Source organism: Callithrix jacchus, chromosome 2, assembly GCF_049354715.1.
Source record: "Callithrix jacchus isolate 240 chromosome 2, calJac240_pri, whole genome shotgun sequence".
Lineage (NCBI taxonomy): Eukaryota > Metazoa > Chordata > Mammalia > Primates > Cebidae > Callithrix > Callithrix jacchus.
This window is the reverse complement of record NC_133503.1, coordinates 197,142,367-197,166,660: the sequence shown is the minus strand read 5'-3', so window position 1 is coordinate 197,166,660 and position 24,294 is coordinate 197,142,367.

The following is a 24,294-nucleotide window of genomic DNA, read 5'->3' as shown; positions in this document are numbered from 1 at the left end:
AACCCAAAGAGGGGGTCTTGGGGACCCCAACTGGAAGCCACTTAAACTTTCAGAGACCCAAACTAACAACTGAGAGGAAGAAAAGCCCTGAGCCCTTAACCTATGGGATGGGACACTCTCTCTAGGCGGACAGTGTTGAAGTTGAATTAAAGGACACCCAGCCGGTGTTCACTGTTGGCAGTGGGGGAGAGTCTCCATACATTTGGCCATAGAAGCCTCCTGGGGTGGTGGTTGTGTTCTGAGAGTGGAGGAGAAACACAGTTTGAGAGCTGTTTTTCCGACATGAAATAAAAATATAATTTAAATACATTTGGAAAATAGATATGTCTTTATTAACACCATTCTCAATTCATCAAATTTCAGATGAAAGAAAGGTCTATTTTGTGAATTTAAGAATTTGAGCCCAGGCAATAATAGATTTAAATACAAAAGTGTAGAGGTGTCATTATTATACATTTTCCTCCTAAGTGAGTATGACGAGCTTTATCGGCGGAAAGATCGCTACTGAGAGTCAATGGCACTGAGTTATACTTTAACCTTTAGCATATGACAGAATAAACCATTAGGGTAATCTTATTCACACTGTTTCTGTGTTAGCAGAGTCTACCACGGAGTTCCAGCACCTCCCTTTGTCACTCCAAAGCATCACATTTAGCCTGCACTTCTACGGCTGCCTCATCTGAGATGTTACTCTTTTGTCTGTGCTAACACGGATGGGTTTTCAAACTGTCTTTTTAAACACTAGACGTTGTATTTGTGAGGCCCCTTTCCACCGCTAGAGCAACGGGAATTGCACTTCGAAGTTTGCATATAATCCTTTATTAGTCTCAATACGTGAGGATCCCAACTATGTACTAAGGTATGATGAACTCCCTCCATTCAGACAATGCCCCCAATCCTATGAAGCAGGAAGTGAGCACAGATGGGGATGGTCAGATGGACCCATTCCTCCATGATGTGTTCAAAACGATTTCTTATACCACCAGTGAATTTATGGGAACCCTTGCTGATTGATGTAATAAAGCTTATCAATGATACAAAAAAGAAATTTTGGAAAAACAGGCTGAATGGCAAATATAGACACAATACCACCAGTAATTATGATGTTAAATTACATAGGGGTTGTCATACATGTTGAGGGACCACTGGTCTTCATGTACTATTGAAAGTCACCTTAATGGATAGTCTTTTTGTCATGCAAAGTGGTTCAGGATGTTTTTATTGACTATTTGTCTTAGAATTAAGCAGATTTTCCACAAGGCTGGTCTAAGAGTTAGGGTGTGTAGTATGAACAGTGTAGGAAAATGTATTGGATACTATTTTATACAGTTTGTCTCCATGGTGAATTTGTTATGTCAGAGGCTTTCTGTTTTTTTTTGTTTGTTTGTTTGTTCTTTTTTTCTCTGAGTTTTAAAATACACAAAATATGAAAAAAGAACAAAATATTTTTGTAGTCTACAACTGCTAACAAATTGATCTCTGAAATCCCTTTTGGAAACCAACATAGATGTGACTTACACTAATGTATATGGAGTCAGGATCTACTGAACTCAGGAATGTACCTCTGTTGGAAACTGAATGGGTATTGCATCTCTGTGAAAACTGCCATGGCATCATGGTGTTTTAATATTAATCACAAAAAAGTTATTTTGATTTTCTGCTGAGGTTTGATTAATTTTACTGACAAAAGAGGCATTACAAAAGAAAGGAGCTCTTCGTAAAACTGAAAATTTAATAGGAAATTTTATTAAATACATCATTTTGATTTGCAATCCTGTTATAAAATTTGAAAAGTTCACATTCTACATTTGAATTGTCCATATGTTTCCTTAATAAGCTGCAATAAAAATAGAATATAAAAGTATGCAGCTTCTCATCAGTTTTATCTTTAATTTAATTAAAATTCTCTGGCTTGGTAAATCATACAAACTCATTAATATTGATCCTAGTATGTGTGGGTTTTTTCTAGCTATTTGTTGAATTCTATTACTTTTGAAATATGTTTTCTTGTTAATTATCAAAAACTACGTACATGTCTCTTTTCATTCTAGTGTACTCATACTGTTTTATGACAAGAAAAGAGTTGATGTAAGAGGATGTAAGAGGAAGTGTCCTTGTTGATATAAGAGGAAGTTTTGTTTAGGTTAAACAGGGGAGTGTAATGTGAATTGAAGATAAAGTATATAGTCATACTACATACAGAGTTCTGACTTCTGATTAATAGTTGGGACTGAGAAGGCTTTGAGGTAGTGACTGTACTTTCACAGTACTTTGATAGACCTTTACTGGCAGTGGGGTGAGATGAAGGAAACGCAGTCCTCTTGCAGTTCAGGAAGCCTGACTCCTATTCCTGGACATAACCCTATCTAGAACAGAAGCAATGTTGTTTGTTTGTTTTGGATTCAGTTTTCTGTATGTATTTTCTGAATAAATAATAAATCAGTTCTAATTTTCAGAATTTTTCTATTTGGTTTAAAAAATATTTGTGAATCTGTGTGTACGCATGTGTGTATGTATACATACATATATATATATATATATATATATATATATATATGTATGTATACACACAAATCTTTGGGTTTAGGGAAATTATTTTCTTGTATACTTACATATAAATTGGTCTTACTTTATATTTAGAAACTGCATAAGTTGAGGCAAGTTGCTTGCTACAAAGACTATTCTTGTTTTCTTTAACCTGAACTGGAAATTTAAAAATTTATTAAAATATTAAGGAAACTAATGTTCCCAAAGTAAATTTTCCCTACTCAGATTTCAGTCAAACAACAACATGCCCATAAAGAGTTACATTTGTGCTTTAAGAAGGAGAAAGGAAATTGTGCTGAGAAATCCTAGTTGGCCCAGGAGGTTAGGAAAGGGACCTTAATTCTACCTCTGCAAGTCATCAATTTGGTTCAGTCCAGGTTGGCAGTTTCTCAGAACATCTGTCATCTGATTGCTCTTTAGTGATGAGTAAACAAGAAAATCCAGATGTTTTCTGTGTTCTCTTGCTAGGAAATGCATTCTCCTGGGAGTATTTTTTTTCTTTAATGTAATCTCATCCAGAGGAGAAGATCGTTTTGTGATCACCCTGTGTAAGCCATATGTGCCTCCCTCCCTAAACTGAGGTTTGGATGTCAAGACTGATAGTGCTATGCCTGCAATAAGAGAGAATGCAATGATTTATGACAATAATGATGCTTTCCGGGGAAAGCGTCACTTTGCAAAGGAAATGGCTCAGTCATGGTCACGCATGCTGACATCCACAATACATGCAAGGGTGTGAGTATGATGAATCATGGTGACTTGGCTTGTAGACATATTGATTTTTCTAGGAATATTTATATACAATTTTTAAAATTTAAATCTGTAAAATCCAATTGTTCTTACTGCTGCAGTGCAGGTGTATGTGACTGGGTCATGTTCTAGAAAAGAGTCTGGGAAAGGATAGTCATGTTGGACGACCGTGACAATTATCCAAGTATAGGAGACGATACCTAATACTGATATTATTTTGCTATTTATACTTTGGCTGCACATACTATACTTCTATTTATCGGAGTAACAGGGAGCTCGTTGGAGGCATTGGTGAACACTGCAGGCATTTTTCCGTATGAAGTTCATGTCAGAGTTTAGGTGAATCCCCTGATTAAAGAAAAGAAGTACCCGGGAAGTCCTGCCTGTAAGTTAGAACGGCAGCAGTAAATGAAAAACAAACGTCCACGTGGGTCACTACTGTACCCTGTAGCCATGAGCGTGGAGGCTAAAGGTCCAGCTCAGGGCATTATAGCTAAAGCGGTATGCTCTAAATTTGCCTGAGGACTCCGACTTTCTCATAGACAGGACTTAAAGTACATCATAGAGTTGATAGATCTTTGAGGGGAAGGTGTGCGTGCAAGATGCCAAGTTCGGGTAGGAAAGAGATGTCCTGTGTTCTAGAAACAGCCCTAGACCCTCTCCAGTCATGGTGTTCAGATGGGCAGGCTCAAGCTGCTCAGTGGTGTCCAGAGAAGACGGCTTCAAACTTACTGACATGTATCTATGCTCTGATCAAGGGCATGGGTTGTAAAATTGTTGTAAACCAGTTCAGTTGGGAAAGGTATGCCTTTCTCCCCAGTCCCAGTGTTCCCCTGCCTGCCCTGTGCCCATAACTCCTGTGGAGGTGCTTTGCTGTTTTTCTTCCTGTTCTTAAGCCTTTTTGGAACACCACTAGGCATATCTACGTGTGTGCGCATGTGTGAGTGCCCCCTTGCAGGCAGGATTAGTCTCAATTAATAATTTAGTATTAATTATTAAAATTTGTGCATACAATCTTTACATATAATTTTACTTGTGTTAATTTAAAATATATTCTAATATTTAATGTTTATTTTAAAATTTGTCTTGTTTTATGTATGTTTATTAAAATTCATTTTAAATATTAAAATTTGCTTTTAATATTTAAAGTCATTATATTGCCCAGCCTTTAAAGGGTTCAGCAAATTTTAAAAGGTTTGTTACAACTCTGGAAGCTCCTCACCACAACATATACCTCATTCCTTCTCCCGAAAGGAAAATATGTTCAACTTTTTTTTGTTATTTTGGGGTTTCTTTCTATATAATTGATAATTCTGTTTATATTGTTGCTTCTTAACTTTTCAGTGTTAGCTGTAATATATTGACTCCTTACAATTAAAGGTGGGAATTTAGCTTTCTCATATGAATCTTTTCTCACTGACTTCTTCTTTTTTCCAATTCTCCTTTCTTTAATCTTCCAAATATACTTGCATCATAATTTTGTTTAGATCAACATTTAATATTTACATTGTTATTACTATGTATGTTCTTCATACATGTTTTCCTAGTTTATTATCATGAGTTTACCTTTCTTATATATGAGCTGGTATTCCTCTGCCACTGTTTCAAAACCAGCCTCTCCTTCCCCTGTGTAACTCCTGTCTCAGGATGCTCCATGGCATCCTCCCTCTTGCCGCCCGGCGTGAGTTCCTCCCAGGCTTCTGGCTGCTCTGAGCTGCCTGGAGGGATTTCTCTCTACGTCTGCTGGCTGCTTCCCATTTTGAGACCCCACCTTCACTATTGTCTTGGGAATCCTTTTAACTCTTTTTAATGTTGGATGCCACATTTACTCAATTTCCTTATGTTTTATTTCTTTTTATCTTGGATTATAACTTGGATTTTGTTGGACATATTTTCTAGTAACTTCCTGAGATAGGGTGCACAGGTTGTAAAATGATTGAGAACGTATATGTTTGAAATGTCTTTTTTCTACCCTTGCACTTTATTTGTAGTTGGAGTTGCTTTAGAATTCTAAGGTACAAATCATCTATTTATTTATTTATTTTTGCAGAATATGGAAAGCATTTTATTATTTATTTATTTATTTATTTTTATTTTTTATTTTTTTAATTTTTTATTGCATTTTAGGTTTGGGGGTACATGTGCAGAACATGCAAGACAGTTGCATAGGTACACACATGGCAGTGTGTTCTGCTTCCTTTCTCCCCTTCACCGATATTTGGCATTTCTCCCCAGGCTATGCCTTCCCAGCTCCCCCTCCCACTGGCCCTCCCCTTTTCCCCCCAATAGACCCCAGTGTTTGGTACTCCCCTCCCTGTGTCCATGTGTTCTCATTTTTCATCACCCGCCTATGAGTGAGAATATGCGGTATTTCATTTTCTGTTCTTGTGTCAGTTTGCTGAGAATGATGTTCTCCAGATTCATCCATGTCCCTACAAAGGACATGAACTCATCATTTCTGATTCCTGCATAATATTCCATGGTGTATATGTGCCACATTTTCCCAATCCAGTCTATCATCAATGGGCATTTGGGTTGATTCTAGGTCTTTGCTATTGTAAACAGTGCTGCAATGAACATTCGTGTGCATGTGTCCTTATAGTAGAACGATTTATAGTCCTTTGGATATATATACCCAGTAATGGGATTGCTGGGTCAAATGGAATTTCTATTTCTAGGTCCTTGAGGAATCGCCACACTGTCTTCCACAATGGTTGAACTAATTTACACTCCCACCAACAGTGTAAAAGTGTTCCTATTTCTCCACATCCTCTCCAGCATCTGTTGTCTCCGGATTTTTTAATGATTGCAATTCTAACTGGCGTGAGATGGTATCTCAATGTGGTTTTGATTTGCATCTCTCTGATGACCAGTGATGATGAGCATTTTTTTATATGATTGTTGGCCTCATATATGTCTTCTTTTGTAAAGTGTCTGTTCATATCCTTTGCCCATTTTTGATTGGGCTTGTTTGTTTTTTTCCTGTAAATCTGTTTGAGTTCTTTCTAAATTCTGGATCTCAGCCCTTTGTCAGATGGGTAAACTGCAAAGTTTTTTCCCATTCTGTTGGTTGCCTATTCACTCTAGGGACTGTTTCTTTTGCCGTGCAGAAGCTGTGGAGTTTTATTAGGTCCCAGTTGTCTATTTTGGCTTTTGTTGCCAATGCTTTTGGTGTTTTGGTCATGAAGTCCTTGCGTACTCCTATGTCCTGGATGGTTTTGCCTAGATTTTCCTTCTAGGGTTTTTATGGTGCCAGGTCTTTCGTTTAAGTCTTTAATCCATCTGGAGTTAATTTTGGTGTAAGGTGTCAGGACGGGTCCAGTTTCTGCTTTCTGCACATGGCTAGCCAGTTTTCCCAACACCAAATGTTGAACAGGGAATCCCTTTCCCATTGCTTGTTTTTGTCAGCTTTATCAAAGATTGTATGGTTGTAGATATGTTGTGTTGCCTCTGATGCCTCTTTTCTGTTCCATTGGTCTATATCTCTGTTTTGGTACCAGTACCATGCTGTTTTGATTACTGTAGCCTGTAGTATAGTTTGAAATCCGGTAGTGTGATGCCCCCCGCTGTGTTCTTTTTGCTTAGAATTGACTTGGCTATGCGAGCTCTCTTTTGGTTCTATATGAAGTTCATGGTGGTTTTTTTCCAGTTCTGTGAAGAAAGTCAATGGTAGCTTGATGGGAATAGCATTGATTCTGTAAATTACTTTGGGCAGTATAGCCATTTTCACGATATTGATTCTTCCTAACCATGAACATGGAATGTTTCTCCATCTGTTTGTGTCCTCTCTTATTTTATTGAGCAGTGGTTTGTAGTTTTCCTTGAAGAGGTCCCTTATGTTCCTTGTGAGTTGTATTCCTAGGTATTTTATTCTTTTTGTAGCAGTTGTGAATGGCAGTTCATTCTTGATTTGGCTTTCTTTAAGTCTGTTATTGGTGTAGAGGAGTGCTTGTGATTTTTGCACATTGATTTTATATCCTGAGACTTTGCTGAAGTTGCTTATCAGTTTCAGGAGTTTTTGGACTGAGGCGATGGGGTCTTCTAAGTATACTATCATGTCGTCTGCAAATAGAGACAATTTGGCTTCCACCTTTCCTATTTGAATACCCTTTATTTCTTTTTCTTGCCTGATTGCTCTGGCTAGAACTTCCAGAACTATATTGAATAGGAGTGGTGAGAGAGGGCATCCTTGTCTAGTACCAGATTTCAAAGGGAATGCTTCCAGTTTTTGCCCATTCAGTATGATATTGGCTGTTGGTTTGTCATAAATAGCTTTTATTACTTTGAGATATGTTCCATAGATACCGAGTGTATTGAGGGGTTTTAGCATAAAGGGCTGTTGAATTTTGTCGAATGCCTTCTCTGCGTCAATTGAGATAATCATGTGGTTTTTGTTTTTGGTTTGTTTATGTGGTGAATTACGTTGATAGACCTGCGTATGTTGAACCAGCCTTGCATCCCCGGATGAATCCTACTTGATCATGATGGATAAGTTTTTTGATTTGCTGTTGCAATCAGCTTGCCAACATTTTATTGAAGATTTTTGCATCTATGTTCATCATGGATATCGGCCTGAAGTTTTCTTTTCTTGTTGGGTCTCTGCCTGGTTTTGGTATCAGGATGATGTTGGTCTCATAAAATGATTTGGGAAGGATTCCCTCTTTTTGGAATATTTGGAATAGTTTCAGAAGGAATGGTACCAGCTCCTCTTTGTGTGTCTGGTAGAATTCGGCTGTGAACCCGTCTGGACCTGGGCTTTTTTTGTGTGGTAGGCTCTTAATTGCTGCCTCGACTTCTGACCTTGTTATTGGTCTATTCATAGTTTCAGCTTCCTCCTGGTTTAGGCTTGGGAGGACACAGGAGTCCAGGAATTTATCCATTTCTTCCAGGTTTACTAGTTTATGTGCATAGAGTTGTTTGTAATATTCTCTGATGATGGTTTGAATTTCTGTGGAATCTGTGGTGATTTCCCCTTTATAATTTTTTATTGCATCTATTTGGTTGTTATCTCTTTTCTTTTTAATCAATCTGGCTAGTGGTCTGTCTATTTTGTTGATCTTTTCAAAAAACCAGCTCTTGGATTTATTGATTTCTAGAAGGGTTTTTCGTGTCTCTATCTCCTTCAGTTCAGCTCCGATCTTAGTTATTTCTTGTCTTCTGCTGGGTTTTGAGTTTTTTTGATCTTGCTCCTCTAGCTCTTTCAATTTTGCCGATAGGGTGTCAATTTTGGATCTCTCCATTCTCCTCATATGGGCACTTATTGCTATATACTTTCCTCTAGAGATTGCTTTAAATGTGTCCGAGAGATTCTGGTATGTTGTGTCTTCGTTCTCGTTGGTTTTGAAGAACTTCTTTATTTCTGCCTTCATTTCATTGTTTATCCAGTCAACATTCAAGAGCCAGTTGTTCAGTTTCCATGAAGCTGTGCCATTCTTGATTGGTTTCTGAATTCTGAGTTCTAACTTGATTGCCCTATGGTCTGAGAGACTGTTTGTTATGATTTCAGTTGTTTTGCATTTGCTGAGGAGTGCTTTACTTCCAATTATGTGGTCAATTTTAGAGTAGGTGTGATGTGGTGCTGAGAAGAATGTATATTCTGTGGATTTGGGGTGGAGGGTTCTGTAAATGTCTATCAGGTTTGCTTGCTCCAGGTCTGAGTTCAAGCCCTGGATATCCTTGTTGATTTTCTGTCTGATTGATCTGTCTAATATTGACAGTGTAGTGTTAAAGTCTCCAACTATTATTGTGTGGGAGTCTAAGTTTCTTTGTAAGTCATTAAGAACTTGCCTTATGTATCTGGGTGCTCCTGTATTGGGTCCATATATGTTTAGGATCGTTAGCTCTTCTTGTTGTATCGATCCTTTTACCATTATGTAATGGCCTTCTTTGTCTCTTTTGATCTTTGTTGCTTTAAAGTCTATTTTATCAGAGATGAGAATTGCAACTCCTGCTATTTTTTTGCTCTCCATTTGCTTGGTAAATCTTCCTCCATCCCTTTATTTTGAGCCTTTGTGTATCCTTACGTGTGTGATGGGTTTCCTGTATACAGCACACTGATGGGTTTTGGCTTTTTATCCAATTTGCCAGTCTGTGTCTTTTGATTGGTGCATTTAGTCCATTTACATTTAGGGTTAATATTATTATGTGTGAATTTGATACTGCCATTTTGATGCTAAGTGGCTGTTTTGCCCATTAGTTGTTGTAGATTCTTCATTATGTTGATGCACTTTAGCATTTAGTGTGATTTTGGAATGGCTGGTACTAGTTGTTCCTTTCTATGTGTAGTGCCTCTTTCAGGAGCTCTTGTAAAGCAGGCCTGGTGGTGACAATATCTCTGAGTCCTTGCTTGTTCACAAAGGATTTTATTTTTTCTTCAGTTATGAAGCTCAGTTTGGCTGGATATGAAATTCTGGGTTAAAGTTCTTTTCTTTAAGGATGTTGAATATTGGCCCCCACTCTCTTCTGGCTTGTAGAGTTTCTGCCGAGAGATCTGCTGTGAGTCTGATGGGCTTCCCTTTGTGGGTGACCCGACCTTTTTCTCTGTCTGCCCTTAGTATTTTCTCCATTATTTCATCCTTGTTGAATCTGACGATTATGTGCCTTGGGGTTGCTCTTCTTGCGAAATATCTTTGTGGTGTTCTCTGTATTTCCTGCATTTGAGTGTTGGCCTGTCTTGCTAGGTGGGGGAAATTTTCCTGGATAATGTCCTGAAGAGTATTTTCCAGCTTGGATTCATTCTCTTCATCACATTCTGGTACACCTATCAAACATAGGTTAGGTCTCTTCACATAGTCCCACATTTCTTGGATACTTTGTTCATTCCTTTTCGCACTTTTTTCTCTGATCTTGGTTTCTCATTTTATTTCATTGAGTTGATCTTCGACTTCTGATATTCTTTTTTCTGCTTGGTCAATTCGGCTGATGAAACTTGTGCATGCTTTGCAAAGTTCTCATATTGTGTTTTTCAGCTCCTTTAATTCATTCATATTCCTCTCTAAGGTATCCATTCTTGTTATCATTTCCTCGTATCTTTTTTCAAGGTTTTTAGTTTCTTTGCATTGATTTAAAACATGCTTTTTTAGCTCACAAAAGTTTCTCATTATCCACCTTCTGAAGTCTAATTCTATCATTTCGTCACAGTCATTCTCCATTCAGCTTTGTTCCCTCACTGGTGAGGAGTTTTTGTCCTTTGTAGGAGGTGAGGTGTTCTGGTTTTGGGTGTTTTCCTCCTTTTTGTGCTGGTTTCTTCCCATCTTTTTGGATTTATCTACCTGTCATCTGTGTAGTTGCTGACTTTTCAGTTGGGTCTCTGAGTGGATGCCCAGATTGTTGATGATGAAGTATTTCTGTTCCTTGGTTTTTCTTCTCCCAGTCTAGCCCCTCCACTGTATGACTGCTGAGGTCCACTCCAGGCCCTGCTTGTCTGGGGTGCACCTATAGCATGTGCAGAACAGTGAGAGATGCTACCAGTTTCTTTTTCTGCTATCTTAGTCCCAGAATGATGCCTGCCAAATGTCAGTCTTCTGGATATAGAGGGGTCAGGGAGCTGCTTGAGGAGACAGTCTGTACTTTATAGGAGCTCAAGTGCTGAGCTGTGAGCTCTGTTGTTCATTCAGGGCTGTTAGGCTGCTACGTTTAATTCTGCTGCAACAGAACTTATTAAATAACCCTTTTTTTCTCAGATGCTCTGTCTCCGGGGTGTTGGGGCTTTCTTTGTGAGTGTCCGTTGTGCTGTCCTGCCCGGCTAGGAGGCTGTCTAGTCACTATTTGCCTGCCGAGGCTCCGCCCTGCTGGTGTGAGATTTGCCCTGTTGCTGCAGGCTCTGCCCTTCTGCTGCAGTCTCTGCCCTGTTGCCATGGGCTACGCCCTGTGGCGGAGTCTCTCTGTTGTAGCGGGTTGCCTCGGCAATGGCAGGCTGCATCAGCAATGGGCATGTACCTCAGTAGGGGTGGATTGCCTCGGTAATGGCAGACAACCCTCCCCCACGGAGCTGCACCATCCTGGGTTCAGCTGTGCCCTAAGGGAACCTCTCCACTGGGAGCGTTTGGAATCTCTGTTTGTTTGTCCCACTGCGCTACCCCAAACGCTGTTTTCCTGGAATCTCCTGGGCTGGCTCACTGTCCAAGTCCCATTCAGTCTCGAGTTCAGCCCTCTCAAGTCTCAGATTGCTGGTTTAACAGGGCACCCAGACCAGTGAGCTTTGTGCGGAGCGCTGTGTAGCGCCACTGCACTACAGTGCTGGCCGCCAGCCGCACCAGCTGCCGGCTGTACCAGCCAAAACCTCTGCCTGGCGTCCTGCATCTCTTTTATACCTCTGCCTGGCGTCCTGCATCTCTTTTATACCTGGGAATTTCCCCGTTCTGTGGGCCACAAAGATCCGTATGGAAATGCGGCCCTAACTCACCGTCTCCATGCATTCACCGAGAGCTTCAATCCTGTTTGAAGTCCGAGAGCTTCAAACAACCAATCCTGGGTTGTTCTCACTGTGCCATCTTGAGTCCTCCCCCTATTTATTTTTATTTTACTTTAAGTTCTGGGATAGATGTGCAGATCCTGCAGGATTGTCTCATAGGTACACACATGCTATGGTGGTTTGCTGTCTCCATCCCCCCATCACCTACACCAGGCATATGTCTCAGTGGGTCTTGAACTCCTGGGGTCAAGTAATATCTCCACCTTGTCCTCCCACAGTGCTGAGATTGCTGCATGAGCTGCACTCAGCCTCAATCACTTATGTAAAAACTTTTTTTTTTTTTTCCTCTTTGGAAGCTTGCTGCATTTTCTGCTTGGCACATGCAGTGTTCTGAAAATTTATGATGTCATCTTTGGTATGGCTCTATGTTTCCTCCACCTTGTTTGGCAATCAGTGATGCTTTAAATATGGAAACCCATGATTTCCGAGTCTGACCTTATGTTTTTGGTAAAGTATTTTACTGACAATTTTCTCCTCTTGTTTTCTTTGTTCTTCTGTCATCTTTAATTGAGAATCTGTAATCTTTGTATTATAATAACATTTTTGTTAATACCTTTAGAACTGGTTAATTAATTTTAACTATGGTATGATATTACACGATAGTTATAATTGCATAATACATTAATTGAATAATACATTAATAGACATTTAGATTGTTTCCCTTCTGAAATTTTGTAAATAATACTTTAATGAAGGTATTGGTGAATGTATTTTTTGCATGTGTACAGAATTTATGTAATATAGAGAAAGGCTAGAGGAAAATGTACATTTAAACTTTACCAGACATTGTTATATCTTAAGTGGTAGCACAATTTACATTTCTACTTATGATCGTTGAAAAACATTCCTCTGCATCCTCTTCAATGCTTGATACAATCATACCTTTAAAATTTTGTCAACATGATGGGTAAGGAATTGTCACTCAATTGAATTTGCAACTATAAAAATTGGAGATTCTTGCATATATATTAATTCAACAAGAATGTTTCCTCTTCTACGAATAGCCTATTCATATCATTTGTCCATAAATTCTAAACTAAATTGAATTTGTCTATATGACAGAAAGCATACCTCAAAATATAAAAACATTGCAAAATCTGAATTATATAGGAAATACTTGAGTTTTGCTTAATAGAATTCCATAACGAATAGGAAAATATCTAAATTTGAAGGATACATCTAAATAAAATTTATTCATAATATTTATATTACTTTATTATTTTAAATAAGGACACTTCCTGTTTAAAAATTAAAATAGCAAATAAGCTATGAACCTTGATTTGCTTTTTATATATTAATCTTGTTGGCTGTTTTCATTATATATGAAACATTGCTAATGTGCCTTATTTGTAAGTTGATTCCATTTTTAAGTTACAAAAATTTATATTAAATGGTTTTCTATATCCAAAATAGAAGAAAAATTAACCACAATCCTAAAAATAGATATAAATCAGTATTAATATTTTATACATATTTCACTCCTCTTTTTATGCTTATATAAATTTATATATTATAAATATGAATATTATGTACAAGTCACATTATTTTTAACTCAATATCACATGAACATTTCCTTCTACATTATCAAATATTATTTTGCAACAGTATTTTAAATGGCTGCATAGCATTCTGTTTTATGAATATGCAACAATTTATTAAAGCTGTTTTTCACTTTTCTTTTTTTTTATTCTTATACTTTAAGTTCTGGGGTACATGTGCAGGTCTTGCAGGATTGTTACATAGGTACACACATGCCATGGTGGTTTGCTGCCTCCATCCCCTTATCACCTACATCAGGCATTTCTCCCAAGGTTATCCCTCCCCAATCTCCCTTCCCCTAGCCTCCACCCTGCCAAAAGACCCCATTGTGTGATATTCCCCTCCCCTGTGTCCATGTGTTCTCATGGTTCAACACCCACCTGTTTACAATAGCAAAGACCTAGAATCAACCCAAATGCCCATCAATGACTGGATAAAGAAAATGTGGCATATATACACCATGGAATTCTGTGCAGCCATAAAAAGGATGAGTTCATGTCCTTTGCACGGACATGGATGAAACTGGAAACCATCATTCTCAGCAAACTGACACAAGAACAGAAAACCCAACACTGCATGTTCTCACTCATAGTTTTTCACTTTTCTGTTGAAAAATTTAACATGTTAAAAGTTCCTGGTAAATGCCTAGTATAGAGTATATTTTATATTTTTGTTCCTACTTTTCCCCATAACATTAATAGAATATCATTTTTATTTATAATTCTAAAATTATCACAATAATTCAACGCTCCATTTGTTAAAGATGGCATATAGTTGTGCACGTGTGCACACACACAGGCACTTTCCATATCTTTTGGCACAGAGATTGATATCTTGGTAAATGGAATAAAGTTTGGTGCCACAGGAAAGTAGAGACCTTGCATGCTTTGCTAGGCCATTTCTGTGATCCATCAGGAAAGTGTTAACCTAGTTTAGTTCCCTTGCACAATTATTTTAAAATAAATTAGTATTGATTCTGATGTCCAGTTTCATGGGGTGGTGTCTTAATAAGTAATTCTTTGAACTTATCAGCACATCACAGAAATTTCAGATTAACACTCCTGTTTTACATGATTAAAGTGTCACCATTAGCATCATGGAAATGAAACACTTGCTTCTCAAGGAGCTGTTGAGATGATCATTGAAAAACCTGAGTACCATATGTCACTGAATCGAAAATACATAGTTTCATCACATTTTAACATGAAAAATGTGAATGATCTCACAGTCAACTGTGTCTTAAAATATAGCTGGTGACATTGCTTTTTCTTAGTGGTATTTACATTAATAGTAAAGCTTGTACTTGGTGGCTTCTTCCATTCTTCAACCCACAATCTACCAACCATGTGATAGATACCTTTGGCGTGGCTCCCATAATCCCCACATTCTCGTGGTTAAACAGTGGTCCACTCCCATAGAGTGTGGGCTTGAGCTAGTACACAGAGCACTGCAAAGGGACAGGGTGTCATTTTGAAATTAGCTTATAAAAGACTGTGAGTTGTTTCTAGCTAGCAACCTCTCTGTGACCCTTCTGTCGTGCTTGTCCCTATTAGCAGGGCCTTACTTCCTGATAAGGAAGTAAGGGTGGCTTCTGACCTGGAGGCATCATGGATCTGAAGGGAGTAATCATTTCAGAGGACAGCCACATCTCTCAAATTAGAAACATCTAAAATGTCCATTAACCGTTCAATGGATATATACATTCTGATGTTTTATACAGTGGCATACCCTATATCAATGAAGATAGGTGAATTACTGCTGCATACAACAATATGTATGCATCTAACCAATATGACACTGAGTGAAAAAAGACATCCATGGAAAAGCACAACTCACCATTCAGAAGGTGAGAGGCCAAAAGAATTCATGTTGTTAGAAGGATTCTTTAACTCAAGGTTGATAAAAGTAATAATAATAATTGGAAATTAGTGATGAGTGTTTTTTGGTTAGATAACACTTCTGGTAATATTCTATTATTTTTCATCTGAATGATGGTTATAAAGTTGTGTTTATTTTTTGATAATCCAGAAACTTGCATACTTATGATTTGTGTAAATTTTCTATGAAATTTTTTTGTCATGGCTTTTTTGTCACTGTGGCCAGGTGAGAGCTGGAGTGTCATGCAACAATTCTTTTTTCAAAATTATTTCCATTTTACTTTAAGTTCTGAGATACATGTGCTGAACATACAGGTTTGTTACATAGGTATGCATGTGCCATGGTGGTTTGCTGCACCTATCAACCCTTCATCTAGGTTTTAAGCCCCACATTCTTTAGTTATTTGTTCTAATGCTCTTCCTCTCCTTGCTCCACACCCTCTGAAAGGCCCTGATGTGTGGTGTTCCCCTCCCTGTGTCCATGTGTTCTCATTGTTCAACTCCCATTTATGAGTGAGAACACGTGGTGTTTGGTTTTCTGTTCATGTGTTAGTTTGCTCAGGATGATGGTTTCCAGAGTTTCCAGCTTCATCCATGTCCCTGCAAAGGACATGAACTCATTCTTTTTGTATGGCTGCATAGTATTCCATGGTGTATGTTTCATGAACCAATTCTTAAATATTTTGAACCAAGAGAGATAAACCTCTATGTATAGTCTTTTGGCCACATAGTGCTAATCTTAAGTCTCTGGCTAATTGCATGAGGGCTAAGGATTGTGGACATGAGTGTGCCCAAAATAGAGAACCAGAAGCAAGCAAAGTATGGGACTATATATTATATTAAGCTATTTTCTAAGGCTACATAGCTGTTAATGGAAGAGTCAGAACAGTAACTTGAAAGTTGAATTCTAGAATATATTCAGCTAATACACAGTGGGCTGCCTAAGAGAAAAAGTGGCTTGTTAAAAACTTATATAGTCATAGATATGGTATTCAAATTCAAGTGCTCCTATGTTAATTTAATGTTCTTTAAGTGAATTGTTTGAATTTTTATTTATTAATTTATACACTAAACATTTTAAGAAACTGTTTTATATCAGGTAATGTGTACTAATCTTGAAGATTCAAAATGTTTAGAAAAAAATCCTTCCCTCAGTGACTTAATGGTTGAGAGGAACTTATGGGTACAAAATCAAATTAACTCAAACTTGACACATATTTACTAGGTCCAGCAACTGTCAAAGGTGATCTAAGCAGTAGACATTCAAAGGCGAGTAAGACATGAAGCATGCCCATAACAGCCTCACCCTTTAGTGGAAGAGATGGTAACTTTTTGAAAAATAGCTGAGTTCAGTGCAATATAACATAAAACATGTGTGAGGCTCAGAGCTGGGTGAGCCCATGGCCACATAGGGCTTCAGAGATATAGCAAGATTTATCTGGGCTTATAAGTAGAAATGAATTTTGTGAGGAAGATATGAAAATATTCAAAGAAGAAAAATCTGATCGTGGAAAATGTCTGGTGTCCAGAAATTGCCTGCCATGGCTTGGAAATGCAGGAGTGGCCAGTATGAGGGGTCTCAGGTTGCAGGAGACAGGGCTTTCTTAACAGTCTTCTGCTCTAGAGCACTCAGTAGTCAGGAGATAGATGAAGTTTCCATAAACTTGAGCTAGAAGGAAATGGTTCAAGAGAGAATTCAGAAACACATTCCAATGCTGGGGTGAGAGAGAGGACTCAGGGATTGAACACATGTATATTGCTCTCAGAGATAAAGAAGAAGATGGTTGTCGAAGTTGCTACTGCTTTGGAATATGATATGTTGGATGCATTCAGTCTAAATTGCCTGTGAAATGTTTCAGGAGAAGAGTCCAATATATTTCAGCTAAGTAATACTTGTATATTCTTACATCCTTATCTCTCTACATTAGAAAATGTTCTTTACTCTTTCACTACTTATACAGAGAAGAAGTTCACATGAAAATATTCAAAGACTAAAGATCCACTACTATCACTGAATTGAGGATGAATGCTTTTTGGAGCTATTACTATGGAATCAATTTGTGAAAATTGTAAGAGAACATATTTTATTAAAGATCTGATGTTCGTTTTTAAATCAAGGGTGAGGCTTTTTGCGGGGCCAATTTAATAATTAAAATTAAATTTTTTGTTTGTTGTCACCTTAGAATTTTAAGTGTATCTTTTATTGTACTTTAGGTTCTGGGGTACATGTACAGATCATGGAGGATTGTTGCATAGGTACACACATGGCAATGTGGTTTGCTGCCTTCATCCCCCATCACCTATATCTGGCATTTCTTGCCATGTTATCCCTACCCAACCTCCCCATCCCCCACTGTCCTTCCCCTAGGCCCCCCAGCAGACCCCAGTGTATCACACTTCCCTCCTTGTGTCCATGTGTTCTCATTGTTTAACACCCACCTATGAGTGAGAACATGCAGTGTATGGTTTTCTGTTCTTGGGTCAGTTTTCTGAGAATGATGGTTTCCAAATTCATCCATGTTCCTACAAAGAACATGAACTCATCCTTTTTTATGGCTGTATAGTACTCCATGGTATATATGTGCCATATTTTCTTTATCCGGTCTATCACTGATGGACATTTGGGTTGGTTCCAGGTCTTTGCTATTGTAAACAGTGCCACAATGAACATAATTGTGTATGTGCCTTTATAATAGAATTATTTATAATCCTTTGGATATATACCCAGTAATGCAATTGCTGGGTCAAATGGTATTTCTATTTCTAGGTCCTTGAGGAATCACCACAGTGTCTTCCACAATGGTTGAACTAATTTACACTCCCACCAACAGTGTAAAAGTCTTCATATTTCTCCAGCATCCTTTCCAGCATCTGTTGTCTCCAGATTTTTTTAATGATTGCCATTCTAACTGGCATGAGATGGTATCTCAATGTGGTTTTGATTAGCATTTCTCTGGTGATCAGTGATGATGAACATTTTTTCATGTTTGTGGCCTCATAAGTGTCTTCTTCTGAAAAGTGTCTGTTCATATCCTTCACCCAATTTTTGATGGGGTTGTTCATTTTTATCTTGTAAATCTGTTTTAGTTATTTGTAGATACTGGATAGTAGCCCTTTGCCAGATGGATAGATTGCAAAAATTTTTTCCCATTCTGTTGGTTGCTGGTTCACTCTAATGATTGTTTCTTTCCTGTACAGAAGCTCCGGAGTTTAATTATATCCCATTTGTCTACTTTGGCTTTTGTTGCCAATACTTTTGGTGCTTTAGTCATGAAGTCCTTGCCTGTACAATTACTATAATTTTCCATATTCATAGTCTAAAGAAGAAATGCCATGCAATCATATTGATTAATAGAGAAAATACATTTGACAAAATGGAACATGTTCCATGATTAAAAAATATCTCAGCAACCTAAACCTTTCTCACCCAGATACAGAGATCATCTACATAAAACCCACAGCTATCACCATATCATATGTATATCAAGGGTCACAGGTGTCCCATAAAAGAGCTGTCAATGGCCAAAGCTGAAAAAAATTGAGCTATAACACACACACATATACACATTTCTACATAAAGTAACATAATAATTTTTATAAAGCTGAATATATCTTTCCTATGACCCAAAATTCAACTCCTAATTATTTACTCAAGAGAATTGAAAACAAGTTCACAAAAAGGTTTTCCCAAGAATGTTCATAGCAGGTCTATTTATAATAGTTAAAAACTGGACCACATCCCAGGTATCTTCAACAATGAATGAACAAACAAATTGGAATATTCCCACAATGGAACACTATAATAAAAAAGGAACAAATGTTTGCTGAATGCAAGAACATGGATGCATTACAAAAGCATGCTGAACAAAAAGCCTCATGCATGTGAGAACATATGGGTCCTTTTCGTTTACACACAATTTTAAACAGGCAACACTAATCTCTATTGAAAAAACAAATCTGAACAATGGCTGCCAATTTGGGCATAGTGGATGGGCAGGTAGTGCTGGAAGTGACATAAAGTTTCTGTGCTGAGGGTAATATTCTATATTTTGATATTGGTTTAGGTTATAGTGTATGCATTTGAAAGAAAAACTTAGTAAATCTATACTTACTACTTATCCATTACATTGTGTATACATTTTAATTAAAATCTATAAACAAATATTGAAATAATGCTACTGTATGCATACTTAAGCATTTGAAAGGTTGTGTACCGATGTCTGCAGTATACTTGAAAGCATTTCTAAAATTGGATTAAATGATAAATGGATGTATAGATTTGATAAATCAAGTAAAATAAAATAATGACAAAATCTAGGAGGTAGATATTTTGAAATTCATTGTAAACTTCTTTCAGTCTTCCATGTTCTTGAAAAATTTCATTAAAAAATCTTGGAAAAATGACATTTATGTGACCAAGAAACGTATGAATATGAAAAAATGCTCATTATCACTGGCCACTAGAGAAATGCAAATCAAAACCACATTGAGATACCATCTCATGCCAATTAGAATGGCAATCATTAAAAAATCTGGAGAGAACAGATGCTGGAGAGGGTGTGGAGAAATAGGAACACTTTTACACTGTTGGTGGTAATGTAAATTAGTTCAACCATTGTGGAAGACACTGTGGTGATTCCTCAAGGACCTAGAAATAGAAATACCATTTGGCCCAGCAATTCCATTACTGAGTATATCCCAAAGGATTGCAAATTGTTCTATTATAAAGACACAAGCACACATACCAAATGCCCATTAATGGTAGACTGGATAAAGAAAATTTGGCACATATACACCATGGAATACTATGCAGTCATAAAAAATGTTGAGTTCGTGTTCTTTATAGGAACATGGATGACTCTGGAAACCATCATTGTCAGCAAACTGACACAAGAACAGAAAAGCATACACTACATGTTCTCACTCGTAGGTGGGTGTTGAACAATGATAACACATGGACACAGGGAGGGAAACATCAAACACTGGGGTCTGTTGGGGGATGGAGGCTAGTGGAGGCTTACCTTAAAATATTGTGATCGTGGGGTGTAGGGAGTTTGGGGAGAGATAACATTGGGAGAAACATCTGACGTAGGTGATGGGGGCAGGGTGGAGGCAGCCAACCACCATGGCATGTGTGTACCTATACAACAATCCTACAAGTTCTACACGTGTACCCCAGAACCTAAAGTATAATAAAAAAATCTTGGAAAAATGGATGCTACGCAATTCTTTATCCAGATGCCATTTTCCCACCAGAATAGAAGATAGGCTGATGCACAAATGCCTTTAAATCAACTCTCTGTGTCTAAGTAAGGTTGCTGAATCCATGGTTTGTCATTTTATAGCTTTATTTTCTTAGATTCATAACTTTTCTTGAGTCTTTTTACTGCTTTGAGCCAACAATGAAATTATGTACTCTTAAAGCTTCTGATGTCCCAACAGACCTCAGACGTGCAAATTTAATTGTTCGAAAGGCTCTCCTTATTGACTGACCTATATTTTGTGTATTGTGATTGCTGTCTGTGGGGTCAGGCCTGCAAACAGCAATAACCTACCACCAGAAGGCACATTTTAATGACAGAGGTTAGGGAAGTAACGTTTACAGGGATTCATTTTAGGATCTTCCCTAAGATTTGTGACCCCTATTACAGCAGAGAGACTAATTCCTCATTCAGTGCTGTGAACTTGTTCATGTTGTAATGTTATACCATTTTTTATCCATCTTTATCTGTCCGTTATAAATTAACACATTATCCATACCCTTGGAATCACATAGTATACATGCTCTTGGAATCAAATTGAAAAAGCACATAGTAACCAAGCCCTTGGAATCAAACTGGAAAAGTTATATAAAACTAGACAGAAAAGGTAGCTTTGTGGAATACTCTTTGGAAGTAAGCTGAGGAAGAAAATTCTAAAGAGAACATTCCAGGACACAGAGCAGCAGAAATGAGGCACAGGGAGGATTACAGAATATAAGGATTGACCCTGGAAACTGTCCTGTCCCAGTTCCCTCATTAAGGCATCTATAACTGCAGCCACTGGCCTGCATTTCCAGGATCACATTCCTGTTTGAACATAGCACTCTGGGACTAGCAAGTGTCATCTGGATCTCAGATTTCCTAGGCACATTCCTGTGCTCCAGCGTAGCAGGCTTCATCTGAATTTCAGACGTTCTAGGTACTTTGTCAGAAGTGAATTCGTCAGCATAGAGAAGTAAAGCTTTGATTGTCTTAAGGAAGGGGGATTCTATGTATAATAAAACAGTTGCTACTTAGGTACGTCTGTGGGTACTCAACAATTGCTGAAATCATCTCAGTTCTGTGGAAAGGAGTGGGTGGTATGGAAACATAAATCAAGCAAGAAAAAAAGAGTCTGAATTAGTCTGCGAGGGCTGCTGCAGCAAAATATCACAGGCTGGATAGTTGTAACAACATATGTTGATATCTGCACAGTTCTAGAAGCTAGACGCCCAGGAACAAGGTGTCTGCAGGGTTGTTTTTTTTTTTGTGAGGCCTCACTCCTTGCCTAGTGTGGGTGTCTTCTCTCTGGGTCTTCATCTGGTTTTCCCTCCATGCATGTCTGTATCCCAATTTCCCCTTCTTGTAAGATCACAACACATACTGATTAGGGCTAACACTGCTGAGCTAATTTGAACCTGATTACCTTTCTAAAGTAAACCCTATTGCCAAATGCATTAACGCTCTGGAATACTGGGGATAAAAACTTCAAATAGAAAGTGTGGATGACACAATTCAGTCCATAGCACAATGCTTCTCCTTAAAATATTGTGAAACTTTTAAGATAAGAGTATATCACCTTGGGAGGCTGAGGCAAGAGAATCTCTTGAACCTGGGAGGCTGAGGTTGCAGTGAGCTGAGATGGTGCCACTGCACTCCAGCCTGGGTGAAAGAGAAAGACTCCATCACAAAAAAAAAAAGAAAAAAGAAAGAAAAGAAAGAGTATATCACTTCAATAAAGTGTAACATTGAGGGAAGGGAGAATGTTTTGTGCTTTGCCACAGACTTTCATCATCATTTTTTTCTCTTCTGAGACAGCGTCTTGCTGTCATCCAGGATGGAGTGCAGTGGCCTGATCTCAGCTCACTGCAACCTCTACCTCCCAGGTTCAAGCGATTCTCCTGCCTCAGCCTCTCGAGTACTTGGGATTACAGGCACATGCCACCACCATCCCTGATTAATTTTTGTATTTTTAGTAGAGAGGCGTTTCATCATGTTAGTCAAGCTAGTCTTGAACTCATGATATTGTGATCCGCCTGCCTTGGCTTCCCAAAGTGCTGGCGTGAGCCACTGCGTCCAGCCTCATCATCTTTTTTGTGGTGACAGGAAGCAGGCTGCTTGTGCACTTGAGTCCACTCTGCTTCCCTAAGTATGTGCACGTCGGCGCTTGTGCTGCTGCGTTGGTTGCACGACTTTATCACAGGGTCTGATTCCAGCTCACTCTGTTTCTTGTTACCTGGCTTCCCTTTCGGTAAGCAGGAGACTGCAGGACAAAAGGAACGGGTGTCAGGGTATCTCCCCCTCTCTCTCTGCCTTGATGAGTGTTTCCAGCAGCAGCCGTATCTTCCTTGCTGCTCCAGTTCCTAACAAGCCCTGAGCTCCATGGTTCCAACGTTTACTAGGCAGTCTCCAATATAATGCTAGCCCTATCAAAATGCCTCTTGTGTTTGGTTACTTGAAACCCTTCTGCTTCCCATTGTTGGGACAGTAGCTCCTTCACGCAGTTAAATTGCCACACTAACCTGCCTGCCTTCTCACCCTCCCATCACATATGCAACAGATCCTTATGTGAAACTCCCTATATTTAGAAAAACGAGATTAGTGTTTGCTTTGCTGCCTGGCTCCTAGCTGGTATGGGGGTGGTCAGCTGACTGATGTGTTTGATTTATACATGCACACACAGACACACACATAGACATTAACATACATCTGTCTTTTCCTTTGTTCTCCTCCTTCAAAACTTAAATACTTTTTATTACCTAATTCAATCCTCAATTTTGGGTTTGTAGATTCTCACATGTCTTCTGAAACGAATTTCTTTGCAGAAAATAAAATTGCAATCTTTATGAAAATCTAAAGATTCTATGCTAGTTTACTGCAGTAAGGAGAACAAAGCATAAAAATAAGAGCTGTGACAAAATTATGGTAGCAAAATAAAGTTGCCAGCTTTAATTAGGGGATGTATTACGGCAAGATGTGGTAGAGGAGAAAAAATAATCCATGCTAAAGTTGGTCACTGGCAGAGAAAGTTTTGAGTACAATACGGAAGGAACATTTGTATTCTTTGTCATAATTATTACAGATTTATTGATGGCTCGAAAGTGGAAGACATGTGAACAAATAATTGCAGTAAGTTAAGTGTGGTTCATGATCTATTCTAAACCTCTACTAATGGCATGAGAGGCAGAAGGTGAAGAAACTAAAGGGCTTGAGACATAAAGGAGATGGAATTCATTTTGGATTTTAGGAATTATTAGGGTGTTGTAAGGAATAGAGGATGAGTTCTCTTGGCAGCTGGAATAGCGTGTGCGAATTATGATGCCCCAAACCTCGGTTGGTTAAGGCATGCTGGCAACTGTGTGCCAGGAGCGTGGGGTATGTGGGCTGGAGAGAACGGGAATGCAATTCAGGCTCACACACCTGTCAGTCTTGAATAGTCAGGATGCCTGACCACCCTGGGAAGGAGAAAGTGTGAGAATGACAAGGTTCAAATAGTAGTACTGGAGTTGACCACAGACTGCCAGAGTTTCAGTGGGGAATGGAGGTAAATGATCTGATGAACTGAGTTTCCTTTCCCTTAAGGACAGGGCAACAAAGCTGGAGTGACCTTTGTTGTCAGTCTGTAGGCTCCTCCCATATCCTCTGAGATAATGAGAACCCAACTTTCACTTTGGGGGCACTTGGACAGAACATGCTGCTGCTCACCATGTCCAGGTTTATTCTGCCTGCACACAATAAATCAATCACTGTGTGACGTGGGCTTTGGAAAAGAGAATAGACTTATTCACAGGCCACAGAGCAAGGAGGCAGAACAGGTCTCAAATCCTCCTCCCTGAAGATAAGGCTGAGGGATATTTATGCGTTAGGA